At 42.9% G+C, this 19432-nt stretch overlaps 1 protein-coding gene across 1 annotated transcript in view; it reads right to left on the reverse strand.

The window, feature by feature from the left end:
• Nucleotides 1-18837, reverse strand: part of LOC118503519 (potassium voltage-gated channel subfamily KQT member 1-like) — a 127350-nt gene extending 108513 nt beyond the window's left edge. The window contains exons 1-2 of the mRNA XM_036036879.1: nt 18738-18837; nt 15463-16388 (exon numbers count right to left, since the gene is read on the reverse strand). The gene's annotated coding sequence lies outside the window, so the exon portion shown is untranslated. The remainder of the gene's footprint in view (nt 1-15462; nt 16389-18737) is intronic.
• Nucleotides 18838-19432: the final 595 nt, after the last annotated feature.

A 19432-nucleotide genomic window follows, 5' to 3' on the forward strand; every position in this document is an offset into this window, starting at 1 on the left:
GAGCTTTCACTAACAATTTTCAGGTTACCAACTATGAATGAAGTTACTTAAAAAATAAAAGGGTTAGACATTTTTAATCCCTGAGGGCACGTCTCGAAGCCACGCGGGTGCTGCTTGGTAACACAAAGGTTGTCTAGAGTCGTTGCTTAACGATTACCTCTAATTTCTCTCTCTCTCTCTCTCTCTCTCTCTCTCTCTCTCTCTTTTCTTGGCTTAACGACCTCTTAAGGTTATGCCTGTCATTTCTGGCTTTCTAAATTTAATGATACTGCATAGTCAATCCTCACTATGTGGAAACGGCCCAGATAAGATTTTAACCACCGTCCTGCCGTGTGAAGAAAGGTGTCGCTGTCGCATCTACCTCCAGGCCACACTAAACACGAGTATAGGTTTCAAATATTAAGAGCAAGTATCCAGAAGTTATTCCTGCAATTCTAGCTAGTGTGAGAAGTATTTTTACTCGATTTTACCCGCAGCAAAGCAGTAAGCTCTGCGTACGGGAAGGCGGTCTACCCCGGTCCCCGAGTCCTGCCGTGTGAAGACCGACACCATTATCGTATCGGCCCCAGTAGTACTTTATCAAGGAAAAAACATTCAAAACTAACATTAATAAGTATTCAGGATACTCCATCACATGCCAACTGTATGGAAGATTCTTCAGTTCAGACACAAAATAAATCGCTGCTCGTATATTACCACTTATCAATAAAACTGACAGCGCTGTATCTCAAGTTTGAAGGCGCCTGATGGAGCTACAGCACACAACTATATTGGTTTGCTCTTGTGTTCGTTCTTAAAGCACTACCATAGCTTGAAAAAAAAAACCTCAAACTAACTAAGAGATTTTACTCAACTATCTTACCATAAAGAGCTTCGAAGTCTTTGCAATTTTGCTAGAAAACTTTATGTCTCAGTTTCAATCTAAAAAACAACTCCCAAGACAAAAATTCGGAAGAAAAAGCCCACCGTTCTTTAACATATTTCTCAAAGAATCTCTACACTCTTTCTTTTCTAGCCAAAGTTCTTCGCTCACTCGCCTTATTTCTGCTTACGATAGCGTTAGACGACTTCCAAGAAGCAAAGAAATAAACCCAACCGATCCCTCTCTCTCTCTCTTGCTCTCTCTCTCTCTCTCTCTCTCTCTATCTCTCTATCTTAGAAAGCTCGTTTGTTTACCTTTCTACGCAAAGCACGCGCTTACAAAAGATTCTACGAACTGTACTGTACACTTACACAGACTTTTCTCTTACCAGCACTTCATAGAAGAACCAAAAATAGAATAATTAATTACACAGAAAAATCCCCTTGTTGTTTGTACATTAAATCAAAACAGAAACTCTTCAGCAACAAACATAGAAAGAAACAAGTGACATAATTGCAAACAATTTTCATCAAAAGCATACGGGGACGGGGACACCATACGTCGGAGCATCATAAACGATGGGGTCAGGCTCATGTGCCAAAAGGCTAGTATGAAACCACGCTTCTATCCCGCCGGCTTTTATCGGTTCAATAAATTCCTTTATTCTGCGTACCCATTTTCCCCTTACGCTCCGGTGCCTGCTTACAAATGCAATTGCCGGTCAATGGCGGGAACTCGCCAGCCTTCGCCCAATCCATTTTCCGGCGATGCATTCCGGCAATGCACCAGGTTCGTTCGGTTGCAGTACCCTTATTTAGTTTGCTTAATCGAGCGTCCTAGGCAAAAAAAAAAACACAGGCCCGGAATGTCACCCCACGTCTCTCGGCACTCTAATCTCGGACCGGAACATTGGTCGGTAGTGACCCAATTCGGGACGGTAGTATGTTTTACGTTTTGTTATGCCGTTGTGCACTGGTAGAACACGACGTTTGTACCCGTTTTTGCTCGGTCGGTTTTCATTGCCCTTGCTAAACTGAATCGGGTTTAAATCAGTGCTCTAGTGGCAAGTTCTTTTATTTAAGTTTTTTAAATATTTTCATACATGTGAAACAAGCCTTCATATCTGCTAGTCAGTCAGGTGAGCATTCTACTTTTAAATTAATTTCTTACCACCAGATAGCTAAGGACGATAGACCATTTCCCAGCGTCCGTTGTTATCTAAATCCAATCGTTGCACAACTTTGCCTCATTGTTCGCAACTTGCTCCAATACTTCAACCTTGCGTTTGAGGCCATTAGAGCGCTGTATGGTTTCGCTTGAATAGGAAAACTTTTGGCCCCGGTTGCAAAAAAAAACTCTTCTCCAAACTTACTAGCAAAGTACTTTTGGCAGAAATATAGAAATTGATACAACTTTGTTCTTGAAGCATGGACATCGCTCAACGACGGCTTACACAATCGCCAGCAATCTTTAAACGTTGGCGGGTCCTGTCCTGGCCTGTGTGACCGGTTAGGGTTTCTCGTACTTTAACTGGTTTGCTCTGCAAAAACCATCTGTTCAGCACAGTTTTTTTTTCGGTGGACCATAAAAACGCTACGTCTACGGCTGTCTGGTTTAAAAATACGAATTGAATCATACTCACCACCAGCTGCGTATGTTTCACACGCAGATAAGCGCATCGATCAAAACAAACATTATTTTTAAACTACTGCTGACCGGTTGGCTGGCAGCATCACCTTACCTTGCACGGTGTTTAATGATTAATCCGCAAAATGTTTACACCGAATTTTGGCGTGATAATTTCACACCATAAATCACACCGCTTTTCGTGAACTGCTGTTATCTACTACGTTATTAAGCTTACACTGAAATAGCTTCGTAATAAGATGTTCTTCACGTTCCTCACGATATTCGCGCTTAAATATTGTGCGATCAGTAACCTATCACGTTACAGGACACCCTGAACTGCCCAAAGAGAACTGTCCAAAAAACAACGTCAGCTTCGACCGTTAAAAGTTTTCTTATTATTTTGTTCTTTTGCAACCGCACCGTATTTTCGGGGGAGGGTGCATAAAGAGTAATTTTAAATTCAATTTACCAACCAACCGACCTACAAAAAAACAACTCGCACCAACATACAGATACATACATTGCATACATAAAATATTCATATGTTGCCATGAGCTTCAAGGCGCCACCACCACCACCACACCACCTGGGTCGTGTCGTGCTGAGCTTTCGCATTGCTCTGGCTGCCGGTTATGTCGGCTCGGGTTCGGCCTCAGCCATTATTGGCTCTGCCCGACCCAAACACTCGTCCACAAAATACGATACACACTCGCACACAGCACAGCAAAAATAAAATGTTTAGGATAAATCGGAAAATCGGCTCAAAATTGTTACGATCACTTCATCCACTGTCAGCAGCTTTTTTCATGCCCGTGCTTGTCGGTTCATGTACGGTGGGTTTGGAAGGAACCCGGCCCCAAATGAAAGGTTACCCGGTTGGGTAACACAACACACAGCAAAGTGCTCATCGCTTTTCGTGGCTTTGGTGTGTGTCATTTCATTAAAAATTTCACACAACCCGCGCGCACCTCGTACGAAGAAAAGTGCCTTCAAATGAAATGGAAACGGAACGTTCTGTACAGTTGGATGTGACGCAGGGTTTTTTTTTTTTGTAAGTGCTTTCTACTACCCTCGGTTCCATTTCGAATGCAGCAGTGTCGCTAAAAATAATACTTCAAACCATTGTTTGCGCGAATAACGAGTTTCATCAAGTATTTATTGTGAACTGCGGAGCGAGAGCGTGTTTTTAATTTCCGAAATGATTTTTTGCCATTCCTGGTGTTGTTGCTGTCGTTGCGCTGGGTTGTGATAGCTTTGCGCCTTGTTTTGCTTTTTTGGAGAAGCTTCATAAATAATGTTGGATTTTTTCTTATTGTCATCGCTTTATACAGGGAGTGTTAAAATTATATGAAATCGTTTTTTTCTTTTGCATAAAAAATCTAAATATTAAATCTTTTAATTTTAAATAAAAACTGGTTTGTTTGTACAGTGACGGATAATAAAATAAGACCTCTTTTATATGCGATTTTTAAACTATTACTTCTACTAAGTATAACCGAACCAAAATTTGGCAAAAGCACCCTTGTCTTTCCATTTAAATTATGTTTTTGTCCAAAATGTCTAAAATCATTGCTTGAAAACAAAAAACAAAGCAAAAAAGTCTAATTCCATTGTGATGAAAAAAAATTACTTTTAAATAACAATTCAATTAAGTTTCAAAGTTAGCAAAATAGTAAGACAGGATGCCTAAAATTTGATTAAAATGTGTTTTTGTTGTTTAAGCCAATGATATAATCGTTTTCCCAAGATCATAAAAACTCAGTTTTACATAAAAAATGTTCTTCAGAATCGGCACAAAATCCTTTGCCTTTCTCTAAAAATAGATGTCCTAACAAAAAAGCATCTTAAATACCGTGCTCCATCTAATCTTGTTTCAAATAGCATTTCTTTTCTCCATTTCCGCTTTGATGCTCAACGGCTCCGGCACCCAAATTACCCGTATATCTTCACCAACAACCAACCGAAAGTTTCGCTTCAAAGGTCTTAACCTCTCCGACCCACAAAGTTCACAAAGCCAACAAAGCCACTATCTAAGGATTCGTGCTTCCGAATCCTTTTGCTCGACCCGCTTCCACATCCCGATCTACCTAATCTATTCTCACTTTCAACGTTTTCCCCGTGTGTGTCGCTCTTCCCAATCAAGGTGGAAAAAACTTACCAAAAAACACGGTTAATCGCACGATTATGGAGAATTCTCCTAGGGACGATGCCGCATGTTTGGAAAGATTGTTTCGAATATTGTGCTCGGAAAAACACCGGCTCGTTCTGTGCAGAGCTTTCACGGTTCATACATCATCCAGCGGTTTGCTTCTGCTGTTGATTCACGGTACGGCAGCCACAACCACAGCGATCCTAGAAAAACACTCTATCCTTTTCCACGCCGTACGTGACCCAAACTTCTGCCAAGAAGCAACAATTTGCTGCTCCTTTTACTCGCCTGACTTTGCTCCCTCATTTTCGCATCATGTCAACTGGTGGTTAGCAAGAACCGCTTCCCCTTTTTGTATACGTATGTGTGTGCCAGGAAGTTGAGATTGCCGTTTCTAGTTCCGCTCATTTCCTGCTGCTTTCCCTCCTCCGTTTCACGGTCGTCTATACTTTCCAGAGAACGGTTTCTAAGGGCTGCAGAAAGATGCTTCCAAGAGCGCTCGCCAACACACACACGCACACACTCACTTACACCGAACATGTCCCGCTTCCTGTTGCTCGCGGGTTGCACTTGCTTTCATAAAACAACTTGTGTCAGATAATATGCTAAAATCCTTCCCCACCTTTCCTAATCGCCCCCTCTTTCCAACTTTAAAAGATCAACAGAAAGCATCAACGGAACGACGGTCCCTTCACGCGTGTAAAGTGTGTTGTAGTGCCCTCGTTTGTGAGGAGACTTCACCACCGCCAAAGGACTTACTCTGTTGGGGACGACCCAATCGTCACCTTCCGGCAGGCAGTGACCGGGTCGGGCAATCGGCTGCGGGTGAAAAGTGAAAAGATAACCACAAAGACACCCGTCTCGCGACACCTCACAAGCCTTCAGGAAATGTGTTGGTGGGGCGAAGAGTGTTTGTGTCCTCGCTGCTGGCAATGATTATCGATTTTACAATTTATGATGTTGTTGGGTCGTGTAGCTGGGAAAACTTTCCATGTAGTTTCAACCATCAGCGTTTCCGAGATGGATCTTCCCACCGGTAGCATCAGTATCGTTGTCACGACCCGGTGTAGAGTTTTAGCAGTAATAGCTGCTCTCCGATCTCGCCGGTGAGCGTCTTTACGGTATGCTCGCTCATTCCTTCATTAATATGGGACAATTTGTGCCAGGTGTTTTTGTGCGCCCGTTTGTGCCGGTTTTGCGTGGTGAAGGATGTCGGAAACGTGCTTTCCGTTGCATCCTTTACGCTGATTCTTGCCGTGCGGTAGCAGCAAACGAGCCGGAAACGATCAATGTTGATCGTGCTAGAAACTCCGCACCTGGCTCACTTACCAAACACCATAATTCTGTAATCAACATATTTTGTCATTCATGGTGCTGTTATTGAGGATAGTGATAATAAGCTGCCTTTTAACGCAATCCACGACATTTAAGCATATTTATAAATTATAATACAATTTCAATTAAATCTTCCACTGACGATAATCCTCCATCAGCGTTATAGTAAAACGTGACACGTGGAAACTCTTCCGCTAATCATTTTCCAATCCTGCTCAAAACCGACACGCTTTATGTAGCGTAGCTTTGACATCGTGTCATAAGCGTCGAGTTTCTCGAACTCTCTTCAAATTTAAACTTTCCCACAGCTAGAGGCATATTATTTTCGAAAAAAAACGGTGTCAAGAAAAGTTTGGACCAAAAATTTTCATTCGCCTTTTTTTTCCTCTCTTAGTCTCACTCATACCCATAGCCAACGACAAGGACTGTGTGCTATCGCTGACACAGAAAAGTAAATTAAATTTGTACCTCATTGGTGGCGATGATGGTACAGGGATCGGATCGGTGGCTTTATATCACCAGCATGGGGTATGTGTGGTCTGCTGGAACGTTCCGCTCTTGTCTAACTTTCCCTACGAACGATGCGCTAAAAATGTTGGAACGCAACCGGTGGTGGTCTCAGCCCTGAAAATGGGACCCCTAATGGACCGAGCGTTAACAGATAGCTTCGTCGATAGGGATAACTTGCACGGATCGTAGTTGCCGCCAGGAGGGTAAAAACTTGCCGTTTACGAGTCTACACGAGTTCGAGTGCCTGGGTTAAAAGAATACTCTTCCTGTGATGGGACAAACTTTTGCTTCTTCTTTTTTTGGGTTGCTGTCGGTCGCATTTTGACACTTTTTTCATGTGCCGGCTTAGTGCCATGCTTTTCTCTCTGGTTTTCATTCTTTTTTTTTTATTCATAAAGAACGGCCTGGCCGTATTGCTTGGTTTTCATTCTATTCTATAGTAAAACGTTGGGAAAATAAAAAAGATATTTTTTTCACTGAACTCAGAATCAAGTTTTTGGCTCCGAGTTTTTAAGCCCAGCCAGAGCCAATTCCAAGAAGAGGATCGTTGCTGCAATGTACTTTACAGCAACGAAGTCTTTTTTCAGACACAATACATTTAATTTCCGAAACCTTAACAATTACAGCTCATTTAGTAAAACGATGAATAGTTGTTTCGGGCTGTGTTGTCATGTCACATGGATTAACAACTGCACAGGTAACAAAATCGTAATGATTTCTCGCTCTATCTAAGCAAAAAGTAAACCTACCAAAGCGAGAAAGGATGATGATTTTCTAACCTGAGTGACATGAAAATAACTCTATACAATACTAGGCGATGATGGAGGCGCCCAGTGTTTCACTTTGAAACAGTGGTTTTTATGCCAAATGATCATACATTAGTAACTCTAAAAATTGCTAAATATTTCAAAATTTCAAAAATCATTATACCCTCATTGCCAACTGCCGATTTATTTGATAAAAATACTCTAAAATGTCTTTAGATACCATGCTGGCTACTGATCACTTACCAATGATGGAGGCGCCCAGTTGTTCACTTCAAAATTACAGCATGTACTCCAACGGAACGCATAACAAAAGAGCGCGAAAATCAGAGCACTCAATCACTAAAGAATCAAATGTTTGCAAATCAATGCGCGTATTAATGATCCATTAGCATCAGCAGCAGCAGCAACCAAACCCCACCCACGGGCAAATGATTTCCGATCATCAAATACAACTTCAATCTTTTCATTGCCATATCCGTTCTCCCATCGTATACACTTCCAGCGAGCGAGTGTATTTCATACACGAAACCCCATTACCGGCCGAAGTCAATTTGGAAACGGATTTCCTGCCAGCTCGCGGTACACACACACACACATCGCATGATCGCATCGAAATGCGCTCCGGTCAGTGGTGCAATAACAACAACGAAATCGAAATGTTTTTCGGTCCATTTTTCATTTTTCATACACCCGACTCTCTCCCACGTATTTCGTATGATAAATTAATAGACTGGAAATACATCAACGCGGAACCACATCCCAACCACCGTCGGGGGCGCTTTGTAAGGGTGGCAAATAAATACATCCCATCGCGGACGCTTCATCGCTGGCGCAAATTAAATACCCCCGCCGAATGGTCGATGAATATCGCTGACCGGCGCTTAACAGGCGTACGCTAATGAATGGGGGATGTAAAAAAGTGTAGACGCGCGACGGCCCAAGGGTTTCCCCGTGGTGTGTACTAACGACGGACGCTGTGCAAATAAATCGTTTGTTTTCGTTTATTTATAAACCTGGTGGTCCAGTTCTACGTTTTCCACATGCGGCAGGGTAGGTGCGTTTTTGTGTTGTCTGTTTTATTTTAATTCGCACCGGTTCGCTCCGAAACCGAACGCAGCAGGGAAACCGAAACCGGTTGTTGATGATGATGACAGTCGGGGATATTTTTATGACGTAGCAATTTGTTCCACGTCTCTTCTTCACGCATGGGAGGAACAAAAGAAAGGGTGACATAAACTGTATAACGTATTTAAATTAAGCTCATTAACGGACAAATGGTTAGACCGAAACTCAATCAATTTAATTAGATAACCACATGCTAAAAAAAGGTCATTTGCTTACGAATTTTTAACAAACACGCACGAAATTTGCTCGTTTCCCCTGTTCAATCAAATAGACAAACAATCCAAACTATTTCGCACCAATCTTATTGTATTGATTAACAATAAAATCTGTTGCAACTCTTACTCGATAAATCCATACCCTCTCAATCAAGGGAACAAACTGCAGGACAGAACAATCAAAAGCTTCATCTGACAGCTTGATCATCATCATCATCACCTTCACCAGTTTCGCATGCTCCTTCACCCGACAAGGCACCTATCTGTGGGTGAGTGTGAGTGACGTGTACCTGACTGGCTAAATGTTAAATCAATTACTCACCAGGTGATGCAATTCATTGGCCCGCACATTCTTCTCGCCTATGCCCTCAAGCAACATACCGTGCCGAGAATGGATCAATATTTACCGGCCGTCTGATGGCACCTTTCGTTGCATTTACAGAGATAGGATGAAGAAAAAAAAAAAGGCACACACACTCTACCACCAACAATGTTAAGCGCTTGATGCAAGTAATAGAACTTTATGATGCTGCGATGCCTACGAGGATGCCTCTTGCTGCAAAGGATATGCATCCCGGTCACGTAGGTATAGGTGTGAAAGGCAGCAAAATGTCGCTGAAACGACCAGGCCCGTTTGGTCGTGACGTTTCATGCACGGCACTACCTGCAATAGCATCTCGAAATGTCATTGGATCCAGTTTCATTATCGAGAGCACTCACTTTTGCTTAATTGAACAATTCAACCGGATCCGGACGATCGGTACGACGCGTGCTATTAAATGCAACCCACAGGCACACACAGGCTCCAGGCAAGGCCTTCTAGCTACGGCATCATAGCCACGTGGGAAATTGTGTACCGCTGCCTGTGATGACAACATTTACCGTAATGTAATAGAACCGGTCGGATTAATGCAGACGCTGAGCTGGAAATTCTACGTGATTTTACGATCGTGCAGGCTTGCTGGTTTAACTGCCATTGGAGGTGCACCGGTAGTGTTTGCAAGCAGGCGGAAGTTAATACTTTCCAACCAATGAGGTCCAACCATGCACAGAGGAAAGACATCCGGGAGATAACTTCTCATTTGACCTTTCCAACGGCAGTATCCACATCGGTGCACTACCACAATAAACATAATTTATATATACGACGAGTTGAATCGAATTTTTCAATGAGCCTAGCATCTGTCGTATCCGACAAACGATAAGCTCGAAAATCTACTAGTACTTGTCGGAAGACTTTGTTTGTTTACGTCATCTGTCATAGAAAGAAGAAATGTCATTTTACAGATACAAGTCGCACAGGATTAACCTTGAAGAATTGGACATTGGAGCTCAACAACGTGGATTTCTCTGTTATTCGTGATGGATACTAGGCCAGAAAATAAAATTTTGTTCATTCGAAATAATTATTTTATGCTTGAAAGACGTTTAATATTTTTTCAACCAGCGTCTCAAAAAATAACGAGAACCATATTAAGTGAGAATTTATTATCGTAAATTCCTGCATACACCACCGAGACCATTCACTCGGGCACTTCAACACTGCAACACAAGATTCATTCATCAAAACAGACGGAGGGGAAAGTTCGTCGATGTCGCCGGCTTATCTATCGGCTCATACAAACTCGTCCACCAAAAAACATATGTCCGAAACTAAATAAATACACATTATCTCTCCCTCCTATTGGGGAACCCACAGCGATGATAAGCGACTGCTTTTCTGGTACCATGATGATAATATCCGCGCTGCTCGCTCACGGAAAACCAGTTTCCACGAACTCGAAAGCGGAAAATATTACCGTGAATGTTATTCATAATTGTGAAATAATGTGCGCTTTACATGCTACCGAATAAAACATGCTTTACGAGTGCGCATTTTGCCTCAGCTAGGAAGGAGCAGTACCAACGCTTTACCTCTTGCATGCCTCATTTCGCTAGAATTTGAACCGTTCCGAACAGGTGCAGCAGGGTGGAAGCATACTCTAGTGGAAAATCCTTCTCGCGAAAATGCTTCAAATTTTCCACCTCCCGTCTCTTTCCCAACTAAATCCCCCTTTAAGGAAAAATGTTAATTCCACATTGATTTCCAAATTGTTCCCCGTTCTATGGGCATTGGCAGATAGCAGCACCGTATCGATCGGAACCGGAACGACCGAAAGCTAAAATTCCTAAACAACCCACCGTTTCCCAAAATTTATGGCAGCGTTCAATTTCACGCATGGTGACGATAATAATTCCTACCGCGAGCGGAATACGTAAGATTTAGCATAAAACAATCGCCGATACTACGCCGTACCATGACGTACGATGCCCATGATTGAATGTCAATTAATTTATGTGCCAAAGCTGGATGGAACATGTGTTTCCATCCAGGCCCTGGCACTTGTAATGAAACGAACAGCGGGCTAAAGTAGGAAATAATTGTACCGTTAATTTATTTTTTAATCCAACCAGCCGAGTAATAAATAGACATTGTAACAATAATGTAAATGAAGCACTGGCAAAACACAGCGCCACTCAAACAAACTTTAAGCATCATCAACAAACTCCGAATGCTGTGCCGTTTGCTTCAATCACGCCGAAGCTCTGCGAAGTAAAAACAAACAGTTTTGCTCGCACAAAATTCCACGAAGTATGATAATGATATTCTAATTTTTCAACCTCCCCCATGTCAACGGCGAGCTCGGGAAAAGTGTCCAACCCGGCTGGCTGCCGAAACGTCATTAACGAGCGTACCAGCTTAACAGCAGCTCGTTACAGGATGACGATAATATTATTCCAATCAGCATCGACGGACGATGGGTTCGGCCAGCTAAAACTGCAACGACATCATTCAAACATTATGCAAACATAGTTTGGGAGTGAAGAAGTCACGTCCAAAAAAAACAGACAAAAAATAATTATTTTCTTTAGAACCGAGGCTCCGTTCCGTCCGTCAAACAAAGGACAAAAGTCCTTCCTTTTTTTGTTTAGTGTACTTTAAATTGGAATTCATCAAACTGTCATTACTTATTTACATTTGAGTCGTTTGGCTTGCTTACGCCTTTCTGAAGTAGTTATTGATTACACGAGACAAAACACTCCATTTTGCCATGATAAGAGCGAGCTTTTGTTTGCGATTATGACAACGCACACTTTATCATTGTAATTGCAATGAAATACAAGAGCCAAAACAAAAAACTGAAGCCTAACAGCCGAAGGCGCGTGCAGTAAGCAATAATCATCAATCCTCCGGTTAGTCCTGAGTACTTCGCTTCCCACGAAGGAGTCACTCGACAATTTTTTTTTTTTCTATAGCTCTACTCGCTCCCTGTTCATCCTCCTCCTTTTAATGGCACACAAATTAGTGACTACTGGAATGACACCGCCCACATGGGGAAAGAGAGAGAGAGAGAAAGAGAGAGAGAGAGAGAGAGAGAGAGAGCGAGAGTGGTTGCAATTGCCGGCAGCAGCAACACCTCTCGACCGGGGATGATGAAAATGAATGACAGCCTTTCGTAGGGTTCGCAAGCTCGGTCCCTCGAAGTACCCGGCAAATAAATGCCCCGGACATTAGTGGCAGCAGCAGCCATCCGACATCCGCCCTGTTCGGGCGGCGCCCACTCGCCCCGCTGGTGGCCATAATCAATTAATTTACGATTGGCCATCGAAAGATCGTGACCGTTGGTGGAAGCACGGTTTTGGCTGACTTTTGCTGATCGGCCACCTCGCCGTCGATGGCACGTGGTTGAGCGAAGCTATGGTTTTGAAGATAATGGATAAAACTCCGCTTAGTAACATTCATCATTTCGATGTCGTCGATGTTTTGTAGGTTGTGTTTCCTTTGTCCTTTGGTGCCTACGGGCACCAGCATTGTAATCCTCGAGACGTACAATTTATAAAGAACATAAAAACCTCCTCCTGGAAGACAGAGAGCACTAATAATTCTTCTTGTGCAGATTGAATATAATAGAATTTACTTAAATCCTGGTCACGGCACCAAACGTTTGTTATATTCCTGAAAACTTCACGCAACAAATTTCACGCCTTTTTTTCTACCTAGAGTTTAATTCTATTAAAGTAGACCCAAAAAAAGTTTCAAAGTTAAACGATTTAAAACAAAATCCTGGTCACTGCACCATATGTTGATTACTTTGTTACTTCAGTCTTCCAATAAATAGTATGATCTTTGAAACTTATAAAAATCTGATTCGAGAGGCTTTCAACGCTGTAAATTTACCTTTAAAAACTCCTATTGTAGAAGCATGTCTCAGTCAAAACCCTTATATCCTGGTCACGGCACCATACGTGTTTTGTTTTTCTAATCTTTTCTCATAGTAATTGTGATGATTTCATCTCTTTAAAACCTCCTTTTTATTGCGAATAATTGTATGAAAATTCTTCAAAAAACTGCTCATTTATAATCTTTTTTTATATCTAATGAATTTTACTTAATAAATCCTGTTCATGGCACCTAACATTGATCCATCGTATACTCCTTTCTCTCAATTACAACATGATTTTTATCTTTCCAATGTCTGATCTTTGGCTCGTTTTATTCTATTAGTGCTCCCCGAAGCGCTCATTAAAATGGATTCATCATTATTTAGCAATCCAAACCCAAAATTCTATTTCCGATCGTCCCTTTTGATGGCAAAGATATTGCTGGACCATAAAATTTCACTCTGATTTAAGTGCCCATTTATGGCTGAATCATACTGAGCTGTATCAGAAAACAACTTCATCTTCTAGCACCATAAAGAGTTTATCCAAAAACCATCAAAATACAAACTAACTGAGCTAACTCTTATCATAGTTTATAGAAGCGTTCCATTAAAATATTCCAGCAACAACGCAACACCGTATCTATTATTCATGAACAAAATTCCATAAAATCAGCTCCCGAAACCAATCATTCACAGATTTTTATAGCCATTATTATGAAACATATTAGCAAACATAAAACTTTTCACCCGGTTTTATCAAGAACCGATCATGAAATCGAAGCCAACAAAAAGGGGCATCAATAATCCTAACGAGAGCCACGATCAAACCGTCGTATTTTTACGATTTTTCATCGAACAAACGCCAACGATTGATACCTCATTGCCACTTGCCTGCTTCTCGGGGAAATTCGGGAAGGAAAGGTACGAAATGCTCACAATCAACCAGCGAAAAAAAATCGCTTCTTGCTCGTTCCCGCCATAAAATCACACTAAGTAGGTTTGATTTTTACGATTATTTCTTCTTTACGACTTTACGATCCTTCACACTTTTATGCCACTTCCAGTGAAAGACCACCGAATGGAGAGGGGCGCGCTGGTGCACATCAACGTGCGGGAAGGAGATAAAATTTACATTTAACGTCAGCTAGCGGTCAGCAATGTTGGGGATGGATATTTTTAGATACGCTTTGCATGAATTTATTCTCGTGCCTTCTTTTCGGCCAGAAGTTTGTGTGACATAAATAATTATTCCTTTAAGAGAAAAAGATTAGAAAAGAAATGAAATGCATAGTTAAACTTCCTTTTCTTTGTAAAACAAAATAATTTAAATAAGATTGGCATTTGCTCGAAAGTAATCACAATCAAAGCAATTTTACCGCATTGTTTTACCACTACCACTACAACATACGCCCGGAATGTGTTTTCCCCCTGTTAACGAAACGCTAGCGCAAAATTTCCATCAAAATTCACTCAATACTAACAACCCGTGCAACTCTCCCGTGGGGCATCGGGCTGGCCATGTTTACTTCTCCGGTTTACACCGACCGTTCCCAATCGACCGTACCTTGGGCCGGAACGGTTCGCTCGCACAGCATGCAAGCTTGAAGCTTATTGGCAATGCTAAAACTGCTTGCAGCGGAGGTGCATACAGGCGGCAGCAGCATCGACTGCACAGTTCCCAAGGTTGGTTTAAGCGCAAATGCTATCCGATCTCCGGCGGGATTGGTACTCCGTGCTGTGACCTTCGTGATGGTTCTTTGTCCAGTACGGAGCGCATGCAATCTGGTAGCAAAAGCACATGAAAATGAGCCCCCGGGAAATGGTCCATCCAATTGGCGCAAGGCAAAACGGGTTCTGGGTAATCAGCATTGTTTGAAAATTGGACGAGCGCAAATGTGTGACTTTTGAAATGAATGTTTGAAGTATGATTAGATTTTTGCTACAACAAAAAATCAACTTATCTAAACCACCCTTAAGAGGATTCACTTTGAGTGTTTTAAAAATAAATAAAAACACAGCAAATTGATTGAAAAAATATTAACAGCAAAAAGCGAGCTCGCTTCCTCGCAGAAACAAACCCCCATTTTCCACCTTGAACGATACGATCCTTTATCCATATTTAACAACCCTTCGTAATGAACAGATTAGCCGGTGCTGGGAGCTATCCGACATCGGCTCCGGCCGGTCAAAGAAAGGACTAACCGTCCTCACACACAAAGAAAGCTACGTCACCCGCGAATGTGCAGTCCAGCCAACGGTGCTTCCGGTGGACTGCGGTGAGAACACCAGCAGGCTGATGTCTAACTTCTGCCAAGAAAACGAAAACCGATATCTTGACCGCGGTTAACGCCAAACCGGAAACAACCGATCGGTGGACAGTGGGTCGGGCAGGGTAGTATAAATCAATAATGCCAATCACGCTGGCTCGTTCACAGAACTTTGCCACCCCAAGCGGGCGACAGCGACAGTGTAGTTTAGCGTCCTTGTGTGGTAGACGATAAGCCCACTGATTAAACTCTTTTCCACGTTGATTGGTTTCAGGTGCAATGTTAATTAATCATGTTTACTACCTTGGACCAAACAAAAAAAATTTTTCCTGCAATTCATTCCCCTTTTAAGATTGTTTTTGCCTCACCCACGGAAATGGAAAACATTATAGACTTACCTTTACGATGTTTTTTTCTCCTAATTCCCGGACGACGCTGGTCTTCGATCGGTTGGACAGTTCGCGTTCAATGGCTATAAATTTCCACAGCTGAAATCGACAGTCGTTACCGGATTTTCCTCTTTTTCTTTCGTTTGTATTCCCGATCACAATGCTTCTGATGTTCCTACCAGAAGCTACCAAACGTTTGCCCGTGCCAGTTCCGTTACATCCCGTTACATCCCGGCTATTGTTCGCCCCAATCGATTTCGGAACTGCCCGCTTTTCCGCCTAAACCGTTCGGCAACCTTGGAACTAATCCGGCACGACGTTCTGAAGGCAGCCCTCACTCTGCTCAAATTTCAGTACGGGTTTTCGGGATGTTGGCTTCTTTTCTACACAATTAACCAAAACACAAACTACAAACCACACCGGTTGGATACCGATTTGATGACATATGAGATCCAAACAGCGACTCACGCACACACACACACAGACGTTTAAGAGCGGATTAATGGGGCGCGATGATGGATTTAAATCTCTTCAAACTGCTTCACAACCGCACGTAACACCACACGGGCCTCGTTGACACCGCTTTCTGAACACATCGTATTTATCACTCGACTCCTCCGGGTCGTTTCGGACCACCATGTACTGGTTGTACTAACAGTAACACTAATGACTCTTGCTGCTTTCTTTTTCACCTTCTCTTAATGCAACCACCGGCCCAGCCTACTTTAACACATTTGCTTTTGACAGTTCGATCGATCGACCTGTCACATTTGACATTCATTTATCTCCGGCACTGAACGAACCGCGGATTTGCAAACACACACACCACCCGTCGATTATTCATCGTCGAGCCACACTGTACATATGCACTCACAGCACTGTGCGCTTCTGTTGCCGGGTCAGTTATTTAGTCGGCTCACTTGTTCACCTGTTAACTGTTTGAAAAATATTTAAAAAAAACTATAAGCGGTTCCGTTCACTAGAGCTTGTGCAGCTAGAAGAGCAACAATTGTAACTAGTTCCGTAAGAGGATTAATTGTGCTCTAATGTGCTTTGCCATCGGTTGCATTATTTAAAATACACTCATGAAGGTTTCTCTACCCTGGCGGTATACATCGTCCCTTTAAAGCTTCTAATATTTAATCATTAGCGTTCCGCTTGCTCCTTTTTGTTGGCTGGAGGTACTCCCTATGTTGGAAGTCATTATTTAAACTGAAGAAGGAGAACCAAGTCTGAGTCAGCGAAGTGTATTGTAGCTGCACAGAATCATGCGAAATAGACAAACAAAATCGCCCCAAAAATGGAGCAGTATTTATGGTCAGTTTAAGGTGTCCTCTTAATTCAATTTTATCTGCTCATCTTCTCCGTTTTTCTATACAATTTGTGGCATTGCCATCCGCGACTTCCTAAGCGATTTCTCCCTTTTCGGAACTAGGGCGACACTTTTATGCTCACGCTTTGTTGATCATTTTCAATTGGACGACCCCCCCCCCCCCCCCCCCCCTCTACCCAATGTTACGATCAACTTGTGTCCTCATCAACGGGGCTGATGATGATGATGATAAAAACCGTTTAATGTTTTCCAGCTTTTCCCGAGTGAGTTCGCCTCTTTCTTTTTTCGAATTTGCACTCTAAATCGGAATTCTTTTTTTGAGTTTCCTTTCTTTTTCGCCACAAAAGTACAGCATGGAACAGCAGCTGTGGAATACGATACTTTCGATGCCAGTCCCGAAAGTATAGTAGCAGCAACATAAGAGCAACAGGATGCTCAAAAAAAAACCCCACCACCAACGGCAAATCGCAATCTTGTTTCATTTCATTCTCCTTTTTTTGAGTCCATTTTCCTGGGAGATTTTTTTTTTCTTTACTTCTGTGAAAGACACGCTATAACTTTTCGTGCACACTTTTGCGCTTGATTCCGCTGTCATAAGCTCGGCACGAGTTGGAATTGGGACTGGCGAGAAAAAAATATTATATTGCAGACCCGGCAAATAATTCTTACGCGCGAGCGCGCTCGGGGAAGGATCGCCACTTTAGCCGAAGCAATAATTTCCGTTCATTTTTTTCACCGGTCCGGCTCCGGAACTGCAAACACCGTCACGAGAACACATACTATCCCAAACAACTCTCGACATGAAAGTGGAAACAAGTTTGAAGCACACGGGATGAACGATTTATCTCCAGACACTGCTGGCACTGCTACTGGTACTGCCCGGGAATGGACAGCGAAAAAGAAGAAATATATACAATCCACACAGCCGTTTGCAATTCGAAGTTCACACACAAACACGAACAACGTAAAATACATTTTCCATTCACGGAAACTTAATCAGAACTTCTCACATTCCCAGACTCTGCGTCACTGGTGGTGCCCTAGGCGTTGTGTGTGCCTCCGCTAGTTTTTTGAGATCTCATCTCACACCACTCACATTACTCACCAACTCACCACTATTGCACTGCTGCCAGTGCACTCTAACACAAACACACTCACACATGAGACCGGCCTACTATTAAGACCATACGAAGATCGATCTGTCAAAGGCAGCATTCAACGCACTCGCTCTCTCTTTCTCTCTCACTCTCTCTCTCCCTTTCTCTATCTTTGTTGCTCGAGCGATTTAAATGCATAAAACACATGTGCATTCTGCTTCAGGGAGATTTAATCGGAAATACTCCAGCCCGCCAGCGCAAAAGATTGAACAAACAATTGGTCAACCGATTATCCATCGGAACGGAAGAAAAACAGTCTGCAACTTGAGGTTTTCCCTGTTTTCTCTATACTAGGCACTAGGCCGGGAGCATTCGTTATTGAGTTGAACAACCGGGAAACCTCATCGGTTGGAGCAAAAAGTAAACGTTAAACGGCCTGTTGAACTTCAATTGGCTAACAAATTGGAAAATCGTTAAGAAAATTGGATGGCAGGCTTCCAAAAGCACCTTTAGAGTTCAGGCTTAGTTACAGGTGAGCTGTAAGTAAAAAAAAAATCCCAGTCTAATCTTTATTTCTTTGCCGAACACACTACAACTGCAATTGATTGATTCATGCTTCTCCGTGTAATTTGCTCGATCGATTGTGAACGATTTTGTTCACACAAGTGCACCGACGTTTGGGTCGGTTGATGACGACCCACGAAAGCCTACACACGCGCGCCCAGCTGTACACCGTTTATAACTTTACGATAATGCTTCCTGCTGCACGTGCAGCTCCAAACAACAAGATTAGCGGGCTGTGTCCCGGACCAGCACGACCGCACACAGGTTCGGCTGAACCGCTCCATACGCACCACCATCGGGCTTGATTGTGATTTCACACACGTCAGAGCACCGAGATTGCCGGAACGCACACGGATGAGAATGAGCTGTGTCAGCACGCACCACCAGCACCGGGCGAGTTCGTTGCGAAACTGGAACACCGTGTGGGAAGCGAACGCGGCACAAACCGACGACTGTGATACCGTACCGGGCCGAATTCGAATCACTCTTCTCCGTGGTGCGCTGCTAGGGACTCTCACTCTCAGTGAGTGTACAAAGGCGAGAAACAGCTGTGGTAGAGCTCGCGTGCTGGGTCCCATTTCGGGTGGTGCATTCCTTTGTGAGGGGCTTTGCCGCGATCGTGACAAATGAAGGAGGATCAGTCAGAAATATATTAAGAAATAGAGGGGTTTAGAAGGGTCAGTTTAAATAATTAAACTCACTTAAATTAAGCATTAACCATTCAGAGAAGTGTAAAACATTCTAAATCTGCTCTCACTTTTGGCTTAAACTCTCATACCTCGAGCCCACTGTGCACGCCTCAGTGAGTGTCTGTATCGAATGTCTCTCTTTTCCGTGAGTACCCAACGTGAACGACCATGCGTTCTCCACCGATGCCGGCTTTCATTGATTCAATGTCAAGGAGCGGAAAAAAAGCGCCAATACAACCCCAAAACTCTCAGATAGATTCCCAGCGGTGCGTGGTCCGGCACCCTTGGAAGATTGT

The sequence above is a fragment of the Anopheles stephensi genome, chromosome 2 (assembly GCF_013141755.1).
Source record: "Anopheles stephensi strain Indian chromosome 2, UCI_ANSTEP_V1.0, whole genome shotgun sequence".
NCBI classification, from domain to species: domain Eukaryota; kingdom Metazoa; phylum Arthropoda; class Insecta; order Diptera; family Culicidae; genus Anopheles; species Anopheles stephensi.